The sequence below is a fragment of the Ixodes scapularis genome, unplaced genomic scaffold, assembly GCF_016920785.2.
Source record: "Ixodes scapularis isolate PalLabHiFi unplaced genomic scaffold, ASM1692078v2 PGA_scaffold4__175_contigs__length_147842914, whole genome shotgun sequence".
Lineage (NCBI taxonomy): Eukaryota > Metazoa > Arthropoda > Arachnida > Ixodida > Ixodidae > Ixodes > Ixodes scapularis.
In genome coordinates, this window is record NW_024609879.1 from 62,055,031 (window position 1) to 62,076,467 (window position 21,437).

Here is a 21,437-nt window from a genome sequence, read left to right on the forward strand (position 1 = left end):
GGATCTCGTTCTGGCGAAAAAAACGGTGCACACAAGATCTTGATGGGTAAAGGCTTACCCCTCATTATATTTACATATATACATCTACCAAAGGCTACCGAGGGTCCACGGTGATTCGCTCGAAAAGGCTCTTTCACGAGCTGTCTCTGGTCAAGCTTCTGCTTCTTCTTTGTCGGTCCCCGATTGTCCTACAATCTCACTGCACACAGCACAAAGTCGCCGTACTTCACGCTGCGCCGTTGCTTGCCTGAACTCGTAGGTCGCTTTCGAGAGGGTGTCGCAACCTGTCCGTCATTCTCTTTCGCCTTCTTCCTGATCTCGTGGACGGTCGACACGCCGACACCAAGCAACCGGCTGACAGTTTTACAGACCTCGTTAACTGTCAAGTCTGGCTCGGTATGTCGCGTCCGAACGTAAGCGTTCAGGATCAGCTCCCGCTGGCCGCTGTTCAAAACCCGACCTCGCTTGTGCTTCTTGAAGAACCGCTTTGGTGTCGCCGGTAAGGCTTATGGGCAACCTGGCGATTCCAAGCGGTTGGCCCAGGCTGCCCCTCCGACAATCATAAGTGGTCATATTGACCACGAGGGGGCCAAGGGCAACTGGCCACGCGAGCGGCGCTCCGCCGCTGATAAAAGGCCGTCGCAGCGGATGCGCGGGGGCGGTTGGGAACGCGGCGCAGGCGATAGCGGTCATTAAATGTTTACGTGTTGTTGAACCGGTGTGCTGTGTCATTCTCCGAGACGGGTAGCAGCAAGGGAAATCCCACACTGGCGCCCAGACGTGATATGCTGCTCGTCTGGGAGGATGGCAGCAAACTGGGTTCATTCTTACGTTTTACATAGTCAATTTTGCGTTCCTGAGTTTGCCCAAAGTTGAGGGGGCGTTTCTTCGCAAGCCCACGTTCATCGACCTGCGCAAGTCTCCACTACAACACGATGTCGTCTACAGAGGACGCCGACAGAAACGTGAGTGAGGACGACCTTTTGACGCTCGGTGCACTCGCGGATAACAACGCCAGTGACATAAAACCAGCGCTAAGCCTGCAGTCTCAGTCCCGATAGACGCATCATTAGAGAGTGGTCTAGCAGAACTAAGAGTGGCCATGACCATGCTTCTTAACATACAACGAGAGCAGATGATGCGCTCAAGACCCACTCCTGCTGGAAGTACGCCCCCCAGGGACTTCCTAAGGCTCTCGCTTAGCGTTCCGGTTTTTTCGGGGTACGCAGATAGAAAGTCAGTTGCGATGTTCGTCTCGGAACTGCGGGACTACCAAGCTGCGTCGGGAATTGACGACCAATCCATCCTCACCCGCCTTTTTCCGGTTGCACTGACAGACAGTGCAGCACTGTGGAGGCAATGACAAACTAAATTCACAAGTATGTCAGATTTTGAGGCACGATTTAGGACGGAGTTCCTGCCTCCGGATTACAGCGTGCGGATTAAGGACGAGCTGCGCGCGCGCACACAGCACCCAGAAGAGTCACTTATTGAGTTTGTAAGGGCTCTCCAGGGCCTGTACGATATCGCCGACGCCGCGGCACCGGACGCGGAGAAAGTACAACGCGCCATCCGCCAAAGCCACCCGCGTTTCCATCTCCATCTCAGGGGACGTACATTTACGAATTTAGACGAGATGGCACGGGAGGCGATCACCTTCCAGGCCGACATCCTCGCGGAACTAAGATACCGACCCCCTCCACCGCAGAACATGACTCTGGAATCATCATTTGCGTGGTCTGGAAACGCACGTGCACATAGAGTCGAGAGAGAACAAGACGATTCCAGTCAGGCGCCCGTCTCCCGAACCCCAAATCCTTGTGCATACGAATCACGAACCCTAGATCCTCGTGCATACGAATCACGGAGGTCCAGCGGTTACGGTAGGCACACAATCACAACGCTACAGCCCCTCCATTGGTCAAGATGAGTTCTTGTCCTCTGGACCGGTAACGCGGAGCTTGGGAGAGGCAAAAGAGAGAGGGACACCGCACGAAGCCGACGGGCGGGTCACGCCCCGTTGTTTTCGATGCGACCAGCAAGGACACATACACCGGGACTGCAGCGAACGGCAGCGGCCGCCTAAGACACAGGGAAACGGCTACGGCCGGCGGTGGTAAGAAATTTCTACTCTCCGCCGGCCGCGTCAAAAACACAATCCACGAGATCGAGTCGCCGCAGCCGCCTCCGGGCCTCCCGGAGGCTCACACGGGCTCCGGGACAGACGCTTTTCTATCGACCCTCGGTGGCCCTCCATCACTTTTTCTTCCTCATAACACTCCTCGTTGTGAGACTCCTGGCGTGTCCGATTTTCCATGGAGACCCGGGCGCCCAGCTCACACCGTTCGCGGTGTTGAGACTCCCGGCGTGTCTGCTCGTGCATCGACAACCGGGCGGCCAGCTCACAACACTTTCCGTCATGAGACTCCCGGCGTGTCCGCGTTCGCGTCGATAACCGGGCGCCCAGCTCACACCGTTCGCGGTCTTGGGTGTAGATTCGATTCTACTCGCAGCTGGGACTCGCACCAGTCGACGGGGGTAGGAACAACCTCACTAAACGAGGAACCGACAGTGCTCATCCCAGCTGTGAGTAGAATCGAATCTACACCCAAGTCTCTTGACCCTCGTATGACTGTGAATGTACTAGGTATACCAGTAGCCGCTCTTTTAGATACTGGAGCAAACATATCGCTTATTGGGGATGCTGTATTTTCGGAATGTAACAAGAGAAAGATACATCTTCGGTCAGCAAACGTGAAATTGCAAGTAGCATCGGGGTCCGTACTGCCTGCTGCCGGCGCAGTCAGGTTACGAATTTCCTTTCATGGTAGGAAACGAAGACAACGGTTCGTATACCTCCCAGAACTGCCGGTGCCCATGATCCTGGGTGGAGATTTTATCGCAGCGGAGCGGGTTTTGCTCGACTTTGCCCAAGCTAGATATTGGTTGGGTGGCGAAATGAAATTAACGCCGTTTACCAGACGGCAGGATTGTATTCGCGGCCAAGCGTTCCCGTTAAACTTTGCCGGGCAGATGCCTTTACTTCCAGACAGCGTGCTCAAAGCCGTGCAAAAGTGTTCCGGTGAAGACAAACAGAAGCAGCTCCAGCAACTGCTGGAACCCTTCTCGCCGATGTTCACGGAAAGACCTGGGAAAACCGATCTCCTACAGCACCGCATCGAAACCAAGGATGCACCTCCCCGGAGGTGCAATCCGAGACCCATAAGTGCTCACAAGCGCGAACTTCTTGATGCGGCGCTATTGGAAATGATGGACACAGGCGCAGTTCGTCAGTCAAAAAGCCCGGAGGCTTCCCCGGTAGTCCTTTCTCCAAAGAAGGACGGCACAGCAAGGCTTTGTGTTGATTACAGGCGCCTAAATGAAGTGTCAGTCAGAGACAGTTACCCGATTCCTAGTATTTCCTCAGTAATGTATGCCCTTGGAAACGCGACTGTTTTCACAACCCTCGATTGCAGCCGCGGATTTCTTCAAATCGAAGTTCATCCGGCTGATGTAAAGAAGACCGAATTCATTTGCCATAGGGGGTTGTTCAAATTCACTCGCCTTCCCTTTGGTTTGTCCAACTCTCCCGCCAGCTTTCAGCGCCTAATGGACGTTGTCCTCGGTGACGCGAAGTACGAGTTTTCGATGGCGTACATGGATGACGTAGTGGTCTTTTCACGAACATTCGAGGAGCATCTCGTGCACCTTCAGATCATACTCGAACGAATGCGTCAAGCCGGCCTTACGATTCATCCAGATAAAGTCCAGTTGGCATCGCCTGTAATCAACCTTCTCGGATTTGTTGTGGATAACGGAACGCTGCGGCCAAATGAAGATAAGCTGCGCGCAATAACGGAGTACCCACCCCCTTATGACGTCAAAAGCCTAGAGAGATATCTCGGAATGATTGCGTTTTATAGAGATTTTATTCCGCAATGCGCTGAGATAACTGAACCTCTGAACCGATTGCTCCGCAAAAAAAACGAAATGGTGCTGGGGGCAAGAGCAGCAAACCGCATTCGCGTGTTTTTCAAGGGCTGTGACTGAAAACGCGTGTTTAAACCTGCCCGACTTGAATCGTCCGTTCGTCTTGCAGACCGACGCAAGCGATTACGGATTAGGAGCAGTCCTTCTGCAGGAACATGACAGCGTTCTTCGTCCCGTAGCTTTCGCCAGTCATACGTTGACCGGAGCGGAGCGAAACTACTCAACAACCGGAAAAGAGTGCCTGGCAATTATTTTTGCGCTTAAGAAGTTTGACATTTACCTTGACGGCGCTTCGTTTAGCATTCAAACTGACCACATGGCTCTCTCGTGGCTCAAAGGGCTTCAAAACCCTGCAGGACGACTCGCTCGATGGGCCCTTTCGCTCCAGCGCTACAAATACACAATCGAGTACAAGCGTGGAGTGGCTAACCACGTTGCAGATGCGTTGTCCCGTGCTCCACTTCTCGGGCAGGAAATGCAGGTGGATCCCGACTTGGTGGCACTGGCCAATGCGGCGCCCATCACACCAGAGTCGCGGTGGGGAACCCTGGTGAGCAGAGAAGAGCTCCGAGCGGCCCAGCTGTCCGATGGACTTTGTCAGAAGGTGATGCACCAGCTGGCAGAAGAAAACTCAGCCGACGCTGGGAATCCCAGAGACTTGGACTCATACCTGCTCAGCAGCGACGGCATCCTGCTGCGATACATCCCCCAGGCGGACGATGGGTCCAGCGGCCCGCCATTCCGGTCTGTAATACCACGTAAACTGCGTAAGTCATTTATAAGATATATGCATGATCCCGCCTTGGCAGGCCACAGCAGTGGGAGCAAAACTTACGAAAAGTTGTCCCAAATTGCAACGTGGCCAGGAATGAGGCAGGATGTGATGAGGTACGCTCGTAGCTGCCCGGTTTGTCAGAAGGCAAAACCCCGAGGTGGCCAACCACGAGGTTTAATGCAGTCGGTCGAAAGCAAGTACCCCTGGGAGTGTGTTGCCTGCGACGTTGTCGGTCCCTTTCCCCGTAGTCCACGCGGCAATCAGTATTTGCTAGTAGTGACCGACCATTTCACAAAATGGGTCGAAATGTTTCCTTTGCGCAAACTAGACTCTAAGAAAATCTGGGACTGTCTTCTCGAGACGTTCGCGCGCTTTGGCTTTGCCGCAACGCTTATTACAGACAACGCTTCTTATTTTGTTAGCAAGGTATTCGTGGATGCGTGCAAGGCGCTAGGCATACGGCACAAACGGACTTCGCCATACCATCCACAGGCGAATATCACGGAAAGAGTGAACCGTAACCTGAAGCAGATGCTTGTATCGCATACAGAGCGACACAAAGACTGGGACGCGAAATTAGCAGAAATGGCATTCGCTACCCGCACAACAATCAACCGGTCCACGGGTTTTACTCCGGCCCAACTTAACTTTGGAAAAGAGCTCGTGTTTCCCCTGGGAAACGGCCTCCTTTGCACAGATCCTGCAAGCATGCAGCGCACAACCACGCAGTTCACAGAAGATCTCCGGACGCGTTTCACGGAGAACCTGCGTGAAGCTCGAGAAAGCCTCGACGTCTCGAGGCTGCAGCAGGAAAACCAGTACAACAAGGGGAGGCGAAATCTGCAGTTCAAGGTAGGAGATCTGGTACTGAGGCGAACTCATCCGCTGAGTGATGCTGCTAGAGGCTTCACGGCCTCTTTAGCAAAGAGGTGTGATGGCCCCTACCGTGTTAGTAGCAAGCTCTCCAACCTGTCTTGTGAGCTGGTGCATTGTGAATCTGGTGAAGTGTGCGGGTCTATTCATGTCGCCGACCTAAAAGCTTTCTATGAACCCGAGGAGGTAGATGTGTCGCAGGTTCCAGATGACGACTATCCGGACCACCTCTCGGAAGATTCCACACCGTCTCTACCGCGGTACAACTTGAGATGGCGGTGAAGACGACCGGGAGTAGCACGAGTTCTAAGTGTATTATCTTCATGCCCTCTTCGGTGTTTGTTTGTTGTTTTTTTTTTTGGGGGGGGGAGAAGAGAAATGGTCCGCGCTCCCGCATGCACAGTGGGACAGGCATCTTTCGTGTGCGCGGCTACTTTTTCCTACCGCGCCATGGCCTCATGTTGTTTTTAATTTCTAGTTCCTCGTGCCAGACAGCGGCGACGCAGCTCCCATCATCAGATCACCCCCCATGGCTGCATCGGTACTGTCCAGAAGTACTGACGTCGGACCCGTGCTCGCTCATCTGAGAAGACCCTTGCTGACCCAGAAGGAAGGCCCCCCCGAAGACCATCAAAGACGTCCTCTGTTTTCGTTTTTGGAAGGGGGAGATGTGTGGGCAACCTGGCGATTCCAAGCGGTTGGCCCAGGCTGCCCCTCCGACAATCATAAGTGGTCATCTTGACCACGAGGGGGCCAAGGGCAACTGGCCACGCGAGCGGCGCTCCGCCGCTGATAAAAGGCCGTCGCAGCGGATGCGCGGGGGCGGTTGGGATCGCGGCGCGGGCGATAGCGGTCATTAAATGTTTACGTGTTGTTGAACCGGTGTGCTGTGTCATTCTCCGAGACGGGTAGCAGCAAGGGAAATCCCACAGGCTGCACCAGGCTGTTTGGTCCAAGAATAATCAGGGGAATCACTTTCCGATGTCACCTCAGTGGGATCCATGACAGAAGACAAAGAGAGCGGGGCGCGGTGGTGGTGTCGATGACTTGGGAGGGTGCCGATTTGTGAAACCCCGAAAAGTATAATTATTCTTGTTTTCTATTCATCCAACAAAATAAAGGCACATATTTCGTGCGCAAAGCCCACAAAATTAGGTAAATCACTAAATATGTATTATTTGCAGGAACTTAAGTGCTTCCCTTTCTCTCAATCGAAGGCGCTGGAAGACGGTATGTCAGACAGTATCTTTGACAGAAAATGAATTGGGAAGACGGTACAATGGACATGACTTTCTTTCTTTACTAAACAGCTATTTCCTTGACAAAAACATATTCTAACTTATTTAAATGTCCTGAATGAATTAAATAAATATTGCAGTAGTTTAAGACAGGTTTCCTGGTGGAAGAAAAAGTAACGTTGCTAGCGAACCACTTTCTCGACGGCGGAGGCACTTCAGATGGGCGCAATGCGCTTGTGGGTGGAGCTAAAAGATTGTTCTCAGGTTGCAGCCGACTATAGCTGTAGATGAGCAATTTAGCCAGTGCAGTACAGCCGCTAGCCTGGGGTCTTTAACGTACACTACGCAGTAGTGATACACGACCGCACGCCGGTACGATGCTCATCCAGATACGAAAACACTTGACCGCCGTGGTAGGTTCAAGTGGTTTGCGAGGACTCGTACCGCGGATGACGTCGCTTTGGGTTCCTCCGGTGGTGGAACAGGTTTTCGTAGCGTCAGCCGGTTTGCTCCGAGGTCAATGACGGCGCCATACTCGCTGAGAAAGTCGATTCCGAGGATAACGTCCCTCGAACAGTCTGGCAAAACGACGAACTTGACAGGGCACGTCTCACCGTGGATCTCGACGCGAGCAGTGAATCTCCCAACGGGCGTGATGAGGTGCCTTTAGGCGGTTCGTATTTGAGGTACATCCCATGACGTCGTGACTTTTCGAAGGCGGCGGGAGAGCCTCCCACTCAAGACTGAATAGTCTGCTCCGGTGTCCACGAGTGCTGATGCGTCATGGCCGTCGATGACGACGTTTAGGTTATTGGACACAGCTGCAGGGGCGTCGTTTCGGTCTCTGGTAGCGTTCGAGTGGGGGCCCTCCGACGTTCCTGGAGGATCTTGTCCTCGGTCGTCTTCGGCAACTCCACCTAAAGGGGTTGCCGCGCCTAGTTTCCCCGGCGAGGAGCGAGGGGTGACAGGCTTTCACGTCGGGGTCGGTGCCTCGGTGAAGTTGGACGCTGTGGCAACGGCGACCAGAACTCTCGGCGGGACGCATGCTCGGGTGACTGAAGTCGTCGCAGGTACTCGTCGATCTCCCGAGGGCGTTCACCATAACGGGGGCGTGGGTCATTCGGGTGGAACCCGCGCAGCCCGAGTCGTCGGTATGGGCATTGGCGGTAAGTGTGGTTTGCTTCCCCGCAGCGGAAAGACAGAGGGCGTCGGTCAGGCGTTCGCCACTCGTGCTGCGGCGCAGGAGACTGACGTCGGGGCGGCGCGACATAGGCTTGAGGAGGAGGCGGTGGCCATCGGGCCATTGCGGCGTAGGTCAGGGTGGGCTCCTCGGGTGCTGCTACGCTGGCAGGAGCCTCCGGTTGAATTACCAGCTGAACTTCTTCGCGTATCACTTCGGCAACCGGCTGGTTGGCAGTAGGCAGCAGCTCCCTGAGATCTTCCCGGACGATGTCGCGGACAATTGCACGAAGATTGTCAGCGCTGGTGCCGCCCTCGTCGAATCGGGAAGATGTCAGCGTCAAAGCAACAGGTGTGCCGGATGTCGGTTGTAGTGGCTGACTCGGATTGACAGGGCACGCTCGATGTTAGTTGCTTCGACAACGAATTCATCGACAATGGTTAGTGGGTTGCGAACAAGGCAACCAAAAATGTCACACCTCACTCCTCTCATCAGGACGCGCAGCTTCTGCTCCTTGGTGGACTGAGGGTCGGCGCGGCTGCTCAGGCGAAGGACGTCTTCAACGAAGCTGGTGACCGTTTCGTTGGGCCCTTGAGTTCGTACTTGCAGGAAGTCTTCCGCTCGCTGTCGTCGTGTCTGATTCGTAAATGTCTCTTTCAGGCCGGCGATACAGATGTCCCATGACGTAAGCGACGCCTCGTGGTTCTCGAACCACTGCCTCGCGGTACCCTCCAAAGAGAAGTAGAATTTTTGGAGGCGCTGCCCAGTGGTTCATCCATTATGGCGTGCTACACGTTCGTAGTGGAAAAGCCAGTCCTCCACGTCCTCGTGGGTCTCGCCTTGGAAGGTCGTCGGGGTTCGGTGGGCAACGAGCAGGTAGATGACGGCGGCGGCGATCGGGGTCTGCGATGGCTGGTCGTCCATCATCGGCTCGTTGGCTGCTTGGTCCTGGGTGGCAGAAGTCCGTATTCCGGGTGTAGAACTTGGGTGCGGCGACTTGATCGGGTCTCGATCTGGTCTTCGATGGGTCCTTGGGTTCGGATTTGTACTGCGGGAACTCGGAGGGCTGCGCTGCACGGGCATGCACTACCCAGCACCTCCACCAAAATGTCACGAATGACAAGTGATGATGCGATAATAACTGAAAAAAACTAAACGTTTAATGGAACGAACTTGTGACCAAAAATAAAAGAAAAAAAAAAAGATAACAACAGAGCGTCGCGGGCGTCGAAGGTGGCGAAGCAGCAGGATAGAACGCTCAGGCGAAACTGACTTGGCTCACCACGCGAAACCCCTTATGTACCGCGTGGGCTTCTGGGATAACCGGCGTAGAAAATTCGAGGCGTAGAACATTCGGACCTCGAACGAGAAACAGGATTCGCGAATTTTCCGGAACACTAAATTGCAGGAATAAAAAAAATACACGTTGCTCCTAGGAATCGAACCTGGCTTTTCGCGTGGGAGGCAGGCGCGATAACCGTTAGGCCACACGCGTGCTGCCGACTTGGCCAGCTGCGCGCGCGGCAATATGTGAAGGATCCGTAGTGGCTGCTTATATCAGCCATTTCTGGACTAATATCCGAATTTATGAACTACATAAAAAAACTTTTGGAGCATATCACCTCATTGAATTTAAGAATTCTACTAATAGGGGACTTTATATTGATCTGTTAAGATCGCATCCTCTGCCGACAGTTCCTTGATACTATTGAATCAGTTTCATAAGAGGTTATAGAACTAAGTTCTATAACCTTGTATTAAACATTAACTGGGATGATTTATATAGTGAAAGCGATCCAAGTATATGCTACGGTATTTTTATAACTAGGATTAAAGAATGCTATGACAAAGCGTTTCCCTTCCGAGATGTTAAAAAAAAACAAGAATATGAGAAAACCATAAATCGCTCATGATACGTATAGAAGAATAGGTCGGCGAGATAAACTCTATGATACTTTTGTCAAAACAAAAGATGAGTTGGTGTTACACGAATATAAAAAAGGTAAGAAATAAGTTAAACAAAGAAATTAGGAAAGCATGAAAACAGTATTACGGCGATAAATCCGCGTTCGTTTATAATTTTTCTAAATTATAAACGATGTGTTTATGTGTTTATGTGATGTGTTTTAACTCTAGCCTCAGAATATACTTCCAAATGAACTGGTAATTGATGGTCTCTCATATTCGAATTCATTCTTTGCTAACAAGTTTAACGATCTCTTCTTAAATTGCGGCGCCTTCCCCACTACATCCGTATAAAGTAGTAGCTTCCAGCCTTATTTGTCGCCAGCTAGAACTACAAATTCAGTTTTCCTCTGCCCTGAGACGGGGGAAAAGATAAGGAGGCTCCACCAGAATCGAAGCAATAACACAGCAGCTGGATAAGATGATATAACAGCGGCATAAATTAAAGCAATCGCGCGCTTTCTAAGCTCCCCACTAGAACATATCTGTAACACATCGCTATTGACTGAAATATTTCCGGTAAAAAATGAAACTTGCAAGAATTCGTGTTATGCGTAAAGGTGGTCCACACAACAATATAAATAACTATATGCCAATTCCCGTGCTACCTTTATTCTGAAAAATTCTAGAGCAGGTGCAATTTTAGGCTTTCTAGTTACCTTGAAAAAAATAACATAATTGTAAAGCAACCGTATGGATTCCAGAAAACAAATCCACGGAAAAATCCTCGTTATATATCAAAAATAAGCTAATTAACAGTTTTGAAAATCAATATTATACAGTAGGAATTCTGGATTTTCGCAAGGCATTTGATTCGACTAAACATGACATTCTTCTAAAAAAAGCTGCCGCATTATGGCATGAGGGGCACAACTTGGAACCTAATTCATAGCTATTTATCTGGAGAGTCACAATATATAAAAATCAATGAGTATGAATCGCAACTAATGAAAATAAATTATGGTGTGCCTCGGGGGTCTATTCTGGGACCTTATATTTTTTCTGTTTTACATAAATGACATAGTAAACATGCCGCGAATTTCAGATATTATACTCTATACAGACGACAATAATGTTTTTTTTTTTACTGAAAAAGATCTCAGTGTATTACAAGGTTTATCAAACATTTCGTTACGCGAACTTGTGCTGTGGCTAGAGTCTAGTCAAATAGAATTCAATATTAACAAAACAAAAAATGTTATTTTCAAGCCTGTGCTTAAGCTACTCTGTAGTAAATTCTCGGTACAACTTAGAAACTCAGAACTAGAAAGAGTGTCCTTCCTAATATTTTTAGGTGTCTGGTTCAAAAAAACCTTAAGCTGGACAGATCACATCAATCATATTCGCTCTAGCAAACCAGATCTATTGGAATCATGTATAAACTCAAGCATCTTCTTCCCTGTTGGCTTAAGTGCCAAGTCTACTACAGTCTTATGCAATCCCATTTACATTACTGCTTACTAGTTTGGGGAACCACAACGAAACCAAATCTAGACAGACTGTTCGGCCTACAAAAAGAGCTGTTCGTTGCATTGAAAACCTTCGCTATACCAATTCTTCAGCCCCATATTTCGTAAAATATCGAATTTTAGACATCTCTCTGCTCTTTATTTTAAGACTAGCGATGTCATTATACCCCGAGTACAGCAGTGACCAAAATGAATTTTGTGAGATCTACCACCCTAAAACAACAAAATATAATCCAAGAAATGGAATATACAGAAAGCCGAAAATACGGACAAATTATGGCTCACAAGCTCTAGCACATAAAATACCACAGCTTTTGAACGACCATTCAAGTGTTTTTGAATTAATGAGGAATTCTACTTCCCTTATTACCTTAAAAAGTAACATGAAACGTTATACTTTACAATAGAAAATAGCGCTTTGGTTATGCATTGGGTTGAATAGAATATCATCAGCTCTGGCCACCGTTATTTGTGTTAATTCGCTTGAAAACCCCTAGCTCCTGTCAAGTTGTACTTTGCTCCTGGTGTGGTTTAATAATTCATTACTCTGTAGAAGGATTGTTTCGCGCCTACTTCGCACAGTGAAATATTGTTTGATAAGATTTATTGTCGTTTTTACTTGTGTTCATTTCTAGTCTGTTTTGATTCCCTGCTGAGCAATGTGTGGGATGGTGGGGCCTCATCAGGTACATTTGTTTACCTTTTGCTCCTCCACCTGAGACTCAAGGACTCCAAATGAAGATTATTATTATTATTATTATTAATATTATTATTATTATAGTGCCACTTAACACCTCCTTGATAGAAAGGCCGTGGTGCTGACCAACACCCTCTTGATTGGAAGGCCGTAGTGCCAATCAACAATTTCTTCGTTAGTGAAGGCTGTAGTGCCAACCAACACCCCCTTCATAGGAAGGCTCTGGTGCTGACGAACACCTCCTTCATAGGAAAGCCGTAGTATAAAGCAACGCTTTTTTTGTTATAAAGGCTGTAGTGCCAACCAACACCCCCTTCATAGGAAGGCCGTAGTGCTCACCAACATCTCCTTGATAGAAAGACCTATTGCCAATCAACACATTCTTGATAGGAAGGTCATAGTGGCAATCACCACCTACTCGATAGAGAGGCCGTAGTGCTGACCGACACTTTTTTGCTAGGAAGGCCGTTGTTCCAATCAACACCTTCTTTGTTGGGAAGGCTGTAGTGCCAACCAACACCCCTTTCATAGGAAGGCCGTAGTGCAGAACAGCACCTCCTTGATAAAAAGGCCGTATTGCCAATCAACACATTCTTGATAGGAAGCCCATAGTGCAAATTACCACCTCCATGATAGAGAGGCCGTAGTGCTGACCAACACCTTTTTTACAGGAAGGCCGTAGTTCCAATCAACACCTTCTTTGTTGGGAAGGGTGTAGTGCCAACCGACGCCCCCTTCAAAGGAAGGCCGTAGTGCTGACCAACACCTCCTTGATAGAAAGGCCGCAGTGCCAATCAACACCTTCTTTGTTAGAAAGGCTGTAGTGCCAACCAACACCCCCTTCAATGGAAGGCCGTAGTTCTGACCAACACCTCCTTGATAGAAAGGCCGTAGTGCTGACCAACACCTCCTTGATAGAAAGGCTGTATTGCCAATCAACACATTCTTGATAGGATAACCATAGTGCCAATTACCACCTCCTTGATAGAAAGGCCGTAGTATTGACCAACGCCTTTTTGGTAGGAAGGCCGTAGTGCCAAACAACACCTCCTTGATACGAAGGATATTGTACTTAATTTTCTTCTCCAGCTAAAAAGGGCTGGGATTGGACACGAGAGTGAATCGGCGTTCGGTCGAGACACGTGTCCCATCGGAGAGAACACGAGTCTGAGCCGAACGCTGACCCGAGACTCGTGCCTAATTCGCGCCTCGCGTTGTCCCCCTGCAGCTAACGGGGAAACTAACGGTTAGACTGGGATAAGCTGAGCTAGTTTTCTGGGTGGATTACGTCATGTAAAACTTGACACTTGCTCTACGCGTGTTGCTTGGACGGTACTTCATCTTTGACTCTGATTTTGTGCCTCAACGGCGGCAATAACAGTTTTAGGAAGGCATTGAAGCGGAGTGATCCCTGGCGCGGTGTTCAAGCTAGCGTCCGTCAAGGTGAGAGCAGATGCTCCGAACGGATAGAGTGCGTGCCTAGGTGCTATGGGAACGAGACACTCTTTTAGTTTCGTTTCTTTCTTATTTGTACTCAGTTGCACCATCTGCAAGGTGGAGACGCCGTCGACTGAGGCTGCTCGGGCGCACGCCTGTAGTACTTTATTTGGCCAATCGTGCCGCAGCGTTCGCCGTCCTGTGTGCCCTCACCAATATATATATTTTACCGTAATCGCCCCCTACAACGCGCCACCTCCACCATGGGGCAACGAACTTATCACACCAGACAAGCCATTGCCCCAAAACCGTGTCACCAACATCATCGGAGGCCAAATGACGCAAGTCTCCAATCACATAAAAAAGGAGCCGAACATCTTGAAAACAAAGAGGTGTTCTACATTGACGCAGCCTGGGGCAAGCGAGGACGCACTGAGATCGCCTGGTATTCGTCCAGTCGAGGCGAAACTAGGCCACAAACGTTGGTAGGACGTGCAGTTCCTTCGCGGCGGAGCTTGAAACAATTCTGCTCACCACTCCATCTGCTACGGAAGTTCGGAAGATCCACTTGACGAAGACGGTCATCTACACCGACGCAAGAGAAGCTCTTCGGGAGCTGTGCCGCCCAGGTAGACTTAACCCAACGGTCCCGCAAATCCGAACCTACATCCGTTCCACGCAAGCACATAAGCATAACGGAAAAAAATTAAGAGTACACTTAAGGCCTGTTCACACATACAGCGGAGCGCTAAGTTAGTGCTACGTGAGCGCTTCAAGGAGCGCTCATGTGGCGCTTTCAGCGTGCGACTTCGTTCTAATATAGCGCCTGGTTAGCGCTTTTGTAGCGCCTTGTTAGCGCTCCAGTAGCGCCTTGTTCGCGCTCCAGTAGCGCCTTGTTAGCGCGTCAGTACCGCCTTGTTAGCGCTTCAGTAGCACCGTGTTAGCGCGTCATTAGCGCTTCTTGTACTGCGGTGCTGCGGATTAGCAGGTGCACTGCGGTTCCGGTTCCTGCGGTTGGGTGTGCATCAGCAGCACCGTGGCGGACATGTGGGATGCTGAAATAGAAATGCGACAAATGCTCTTACATACGCGATGAGTGCATATCTGTGTGGACGGCTTAACTCCCAGAAGAGCCTTCTGGGTGCGCGAAATCTTTCGCCACCGAGATACCGACGGGTACCCGGCGAACATTGTTCCTAGGCTGAGGGACCGAGACACAGAGCTCTTTCGAAGGCGATTATTTTTACCTGCGCGTCCTTGAAACCAGCGTCAAACATATCGAATTGAAAGCGATGAGTTGTAACCAATCAATTAGTCGCTCAGAGTCCATGACTCTGGGTCGCCTGCCCGACCCTCTGCTTAGAGAGCCGCTCTTTTACCTCCTCTTCTTTCAATGCCAAATGAAAAACAACAACCAAGGAATCGCCGTGCACGCGCTATTCCGCAGCAGCAAGCACGGCACAAGGGGCGTGAGAGCGCTAACAGAGCGCTTCTGTAGCGCTAACAGAGCTCTGACAAAGCGCTTCTGAAGCGCTAACAGAGCGCTACATCACGCGCCAGGAAGCGCCAGAAGAGCGCTCCTTCGAGCGCTCACGTAGCGCTAACTTAGCGCTCCGCTGTATGTCTGAACCGGCCTTTAGGCGAAAGCATTACAGTCCCGGTAAAGAAATGTTTTGAGTAATGTTTCTACACGTAGTAAAATTTAGGACAAGGTATAGGACGACGTCGAGGACGGCGCCCTAAAGATCAACGCCAAGTACGGCACCTAGGACGACCTCTCGGACGACGTCGAGGACAACGTCAAGGACAGCGTCTAGGACGGCGCCGAGGATGGCGTCTAGGACGACGTCGAGGACGACTTCTAGGGCGACGTTCTAGAGATCAACGCCAAGTACGTCATCTAGGACAACCTCTCAGACGACGTCGAGGACGACGTCGAGGACGACGTCAAGGACAGCGTCTAGGACGGCGTCGAGGATGGCGTCTAGGGCGACGTCGAGGACGACTTCTTGGGGGGCCTTAAGGAAAACGTCTAGGACGACGTCGAGAACGACGCCTAGACGGCGACGTCTAGGGCGACCTCGAGGACGACGCCAAAGACAGCGTCGTCCTTGAGCCTACAATTGAGCGGCGCGTGCTTGGTGACGTATTTTTATGGCAATCTTTCGGGCACAACGACACCGCTTTTTCGAGCATTGCGACAATTAAGACTGTCGCCTTTATAACGATCGCGTGGGTTCCCGGCCAACTAAACATTCCGAGAAACGAGCGGGCGATCGAGGCCGCGAGGGCGCAGCTAGATGCGGTAAATTTGCCTTCAACACGTATTATCCCTCAGCCCGTCCATCAATATCAATACATCGACCTCCTTGAGAATAAAAAAAGGAAAGACTGGCTCGAGGGCCTAACTCTCCGCACTCCTGCCGGTGGACCATCATCCGATCCCGCAGAAATTTTCCTGTTGGAAGAGTGTGGCGCTCAGACGGCTACAAACAAATACCGTAATGATGACACCGGTCTGGCAAGTCCGCTTATTCACCACATTCTGTGGGAGTTGATACCACGAGGGCGCCACAGTATTTGGTGCCCCAGTAGACTTCCGCTAGTACATTTATTTATTCTTCAGCAACGCACAGCGGTCGGGTAAGAAGAGTTTCATTCAGAGAAGTTTCTGTAGTAGGTTTGTAAGAACATTAGTGCATTGTACAAAGTAGTACAAATAACAAAAGGAGGAGAGACAAATGGAAAAGAAGAGGAAAACCGGAAGCGCGCAGGGGTCCGCCGATATGGGGTGGTATGAGCTTGTTTGCAAACAAACATCGGTGAATATAATCCAACCAACCCCGGCGATCCAGGCCCGGACCGAAATGACTATACTTCGTTTCAGCTTCGATCCAGACGCAGCCAAAGCTACAAGCGCGCGCTCCGGGCTTTCAGCATCCATGCCAAGCACGCGCGCTCTGCAGTGCAAGCACTGTTCTGGGCCACATGCTCGCGATTGTAGCATCGGCTGCGTCTGGACCGAAGCTGAAACAAAGTATAGCATTGCTGGGTCGTGGCGACATGTTCTCACTCAATCTTGTACTGCTCCGGAGTATCGCTGGAAAGCGCTGAAGCGCTTGCGACACTAGCACTCGAACTCCGGCCAATCGCGTTCCCTGGATGGACCAAACCAAGAACCGTCGTCTCAGTGAGTCCAAGTAACGGTATTCATCCCTCATCTCATTCCTCCTCCCTTCTCAGACCCCCCTCATCGCATTTCTCCTCCTTTTTTTCGCCCCCTCCACGCCAAAAGAGGCCAGGCGTGTATAAAAATAAAGCACGTTTCGAAAACAACTCCACATCACGCATCCTTTCGCCTTGAGTACATCTGAAACTGGCTTCATACCGCCCCTGTACGTTTCGCGCAAAAAACAAATGATCACGTTAGGCAAGGCGAACATGGTGGCGCGTACCAGGCCAGTTGATATGGACATCAGTGTCCACTGCGTTCTCTATAAAGCAAAGTTCTGCGTATGACGGCTTGAAAGGCAGATATAAAAACAAGCATTTTGCTTCTTAAGATTGATTAAGTTGCACTTACTTGGGTTCTGAGCCCTTGTAGCTGAGGACGATTGGGTAGCCGTCCTCCGTTTCTGGAGATTCCTGCTTGGCTTTCAAGCATTTGCCTGAACCAAACGCTGGATCTTCCTCGTAGTTCCTGTACGTCACGTACCACTCGTCCTGGAGAGGAAACACCTGTGGGACATAAATAAACAGGTTCGTTACGACACAGGAGTAGCAAAGCGAGGTAGAGAGTTTTGGAATAGGGGAAGGCAACGCCTTGGTCCCAGGAGGAGTTGGGGCTGAAGAAAACATTACAGCGCACAAAAAAAAAACCTAAAGAGAAGAAAGGAGTTGTACAAAGGACTAGTGCTGACTGACGACGAAATTTCTTATTGGAAAACAAGCTCAGCAGCAACAACCACAAAACAAAATCTCTCTTTCTCTCTCTCTCTCTCTCTCTCTCTCTCTCTCTCTATATATATATATATATATATATATATATATATATATATATATATATATATATATATATATATATATATATATATATATATATATATTGTGACGAAGAGAAGATCTACAGCGCTTTATGGAAAAACACCGTGGCAGAGGAAAGACGAGGAGGAAGAGGTTCATTCGGGCAGAGCGCACGACGAGCTGGGTTCCCAGCGGCCTTTCTTTCAACCTGACTACTTCACTGTAAATAATATACCCCCATCAGTCTGTAGCATCGGTTCCTTACAACTGATGGAGGTGCGGGTTTTCCCAACTATCCAGACCTCACTCACAAGTGTTTTTCTATCTTGGACCACTAAAATCGATGCCACGCCAGGGATTACTACGCAAAGGAGCCTCGGACGGTGCAGCGCAGGACACCACTTCTGACCAGACACTTCCTGTTGCTGGTGCAACACCATCTTATGCGCCGCAGCCCTCCGTCAGCGGGACCCGCTCTTCAGCGGGACTGGTGACGACGACATTGAGGACTGGTTGAAGTCGGTTGAAAGGGTGAGCCTCCACAACAAATGGGATGACATCATGAAGCTAAATAACGCCTTTTTTTTATTTGGTCGACGTTTGCAAAACTATGGTATACCAACCATGAGTTAGAGCTGGCGACCTGGCCCCAGTTCAAAGCAAAAATCCAGCAAGTATTTCAAAAGCCTGCCCAGCGGAAGCTCGTCGCGAAGAAGACATTGGTGAAGAAGACAGAAGACAAAGCCTGCGACTGGCATCACGCACCCAGCTGCACGATGAAAGCTTCGTTAGCTACATCGAAGATGTCCTGAAGTTGTGCAAGCGTGTTGACACCCACACGACCGAAGATGAAAAACTGAAGAAGATGAAAGGCATTGCTGAAGATGCTTTTCATATCTTTGTTGTCAAAGTGCCTGCGACTGTCTCTGAAGTCATCGACATCTGACAGAACTTCTCGGAGCCGCGCCTTCGGCGTTTGCTAGCTAAACGTAAACTGGAACCTCCCATAGAGCCGGCTGGCCTGACAACTGCAATCGAGGGCTCCTTCAACAAATTGGCCGAACTCCGATGCGGCATTCAAGAGATCGTGCGCGACGAAGTGGCTTGCCAATTAGGAAAGCCTTCGACCTCTCCGGAGTCCTTTATCTCGCCTTCGACCAGAGCGCTAATTCAGAATCAAGTCAGAGCCGCGGTCCCTTGCCCCGTTATGCCGCCCGGTGCGTCACCGCCGTTTGTGCCTACGTAGGCCGCGATGGTAACACGTCCAGTAAGTGCTCGGGTCTTCCAACCACAGCGACCATTTTCACCTCCTCGCTGGCAAGCACGCAGGGCTCACCTAGGTAGGAAGCCAGAAAAACGTCCCATTTGCTTTTTCATGTGGTTATGTTAGACATTTCGCCCGTTTTTATCGCCGTAAAAACTTTTAGAGTTACGCCCCCCCCTCCCCCTCCCTCTCCTCTCCCCCCCCCCCCCCCCCCCCGCAAGCACAGTATCGACCAGGTTTCGGTTCAGTGATCACTATGCATCCCAAGATTACGCTGGTCTACAGCTTCGGCAAACGCAAGGCAGATCTCCATCTCCCAGACTGCGTTCACTGTCTCAACTGCGACTACGTATTACATTGTCCATTGCAGAGAGACACTGCAAGGAGCCGTTCCAGAGGTGAGACCGTAAGAGCTGCAGATCCTTCGACATTTATAAGTCCTCGTCCAGTTACCCGAAATATGATAGATGTAGTTATTGATGGTTCGCGCACTGAAGCATCAATTGACACCGGCGCTGCAGTTTTAGTTCTTCAGGCTGACCTTTGTCGTAAGTTGAAGAGTGTCACAACCTTGTTTTCCGATCGCCCCTTTAAGGCTCTTGGTGCATAAAACATTGTCCCTACAGGTGTCTGTACAGTACGTTTTGTCATTCAACATGTGTGTTACTGTGTCCAATTTCTCGTGTTGTGTTCCTGCTGTCAGGACGTCGTTCTTGGGAGGGACTTTTGAAAAGCAACAAAGGTTGTTATTGATTGTGGACGTGCAGAAGTAGATTTCGCTGAAAGCCCCCTTCCCGGCGACAACATTGCTGTGGACACGATCAAATTATCCATCCTTGATGACTTACGAATTCCTCCATTTTCTTCACTTTTTTCACCGATTCAATTATTCAGCCTCGGCGTCTCGACTCCCTGGTTGGGAGTGTCCGCTTCTTTTGTGATAGTGTGGAACCTGTAAAGTCACGGTGCAGAGGACAAGTCGTATGTGATTGGTTGATGACGACGAGAACGAACTATATAAGAGGAGGTTGTTGAAATAAACTTGTAGCTGAGTTTGAGACCTATCTGTTTTTTCTGTTACTTCTGCTCTACAAAAAAAACCCAGTCTCAGGGTAAACGACGAAATAATTCCCTTCCGAAGCTTTCTTTTTTTTTTTTTTTTTTGTAAGATCGGCACTTTTGTCTTTTTTTCTCTGCTTCGCCTTGACAATGGCACCGCATTTTTTATGGCTCTAAATATGCCTTCCCTCCCAATAATTATTCCTGAAGATGAAGTCATTGCTTTCGCTGTGCCATACGAAGCTATCGAAGTTTTTGATTACGAAAATTTTCTTTCTGAATATTGGTGTTCATTAGCGCGGCAGAGAGAAGACAAGGACCAGTTCTTGTTAGCCACTGAAGATAACCACCTTATTCGTCCCCAAAGAACTCAATTCTCAACGTCCTGCGCAAGTCAATCTCCATATTTGTTCGCCGGAACGTTCCACGTCGGGCGTTCACCACATCGATACAGGCAACGAGAAACCCCTATGTCAACGCCCATATCACGTTTCAGCGTCTGAACGAACCGTCATCAATGTCCAGGTCACCGACATGCTCGACAATGGTGTCGTTAACGCCCTCTACGAGTCCATGGGCGCCACCAGTCGTTAGTGTCGAGAAAAAGGATGGTACCGTGATATTTTGAGTTTACAACCGGAGATGAAGCAAGATCACCCGAAAAGGCGTATAACCAATACCAAGAATCAACGATGCCCTCAACTGCTTACAGGGAGCTGAGTAATTTTCTCCCCGAGACACCGTTGAGGCTATTGGCAAATTCCTATTGCTTCCAACGACCAAGAAAAAACAGCTTTCGTCACGCCCGATGGCCTGTACCAGTTCACCGTCATGCCCTTTGGCTTGTGCAACGTGCCGGCAACATTCGAAACGTTTGATGGATGGACTGTTGCGCGGCCTCAAGTGGAAAAATATGCCTCTGCTACTAAGAAGATGTAGACATATTTTCAAACAGATTTGAGCAGCACCTGCGTTGATTGATTGCCGTATCGTCATGTCAAAGCGACAACGGCCTTCAACTCAACGCAAAAAATGTCGATTTGCAGCACGACAAATTAAAGTGCTTGGCCATCTCGTGTCCAAAGAAGGCGTTCAACCCGACCCTAGCAAATTTCAGGCCGTTTCTGCTATGCCCAAGCCAACCACTCAAAAAGGAAATGGAAGTTTTCTGGGACATCGGAGTGCAAGGCTGCTTTTGACCAGCTGAAAAATATCCTAACATCAGTGCCGATACTTCAGTATTTTGATCAATTTCCACCCCACTTGCAATTTCCGGGAGCTTCCGGCATCCATTAATTTCTTGCTTGTTTTTTTTTTTTTTTTTCTCACAGTTTTGTGAGGTTTTCGACGAAATAAATGGCATTGGCCGGGCCAATGGCACCCGTTTTCCACTCTAAAAGCTGCAATATTTTTTGAAAAATTTATGTAAGCAAAGATATAATCAGCCTTGATAAAAGATATAAATTA

The 21,437-nt window shown here is 49.7% G+C and overlaps 1 long non-coding RNA gene across 1 annotated transcript in view; it reads right to left on the minus strand.

Moving 5' to 3' along the window:
• LOC121048109 overlaps positions 1 to 17,293 on the minus strand; it is a 33,656-nt gene extending 16,363 nt beyond the window's left edge. Inside the window, exon 1 of the long non-coding RNA XR_006078302.1 lies at positions 17,208 to 17,293. This is a non-coding gene — a long non-coding RNA (uncharacterized LOC121048109). The remainder of the gene's footprint in view (positions 1 to 17,207) is intronic.
• Positions 17,294 to 21,437: the final 4,144 nt, after the last annotated feature.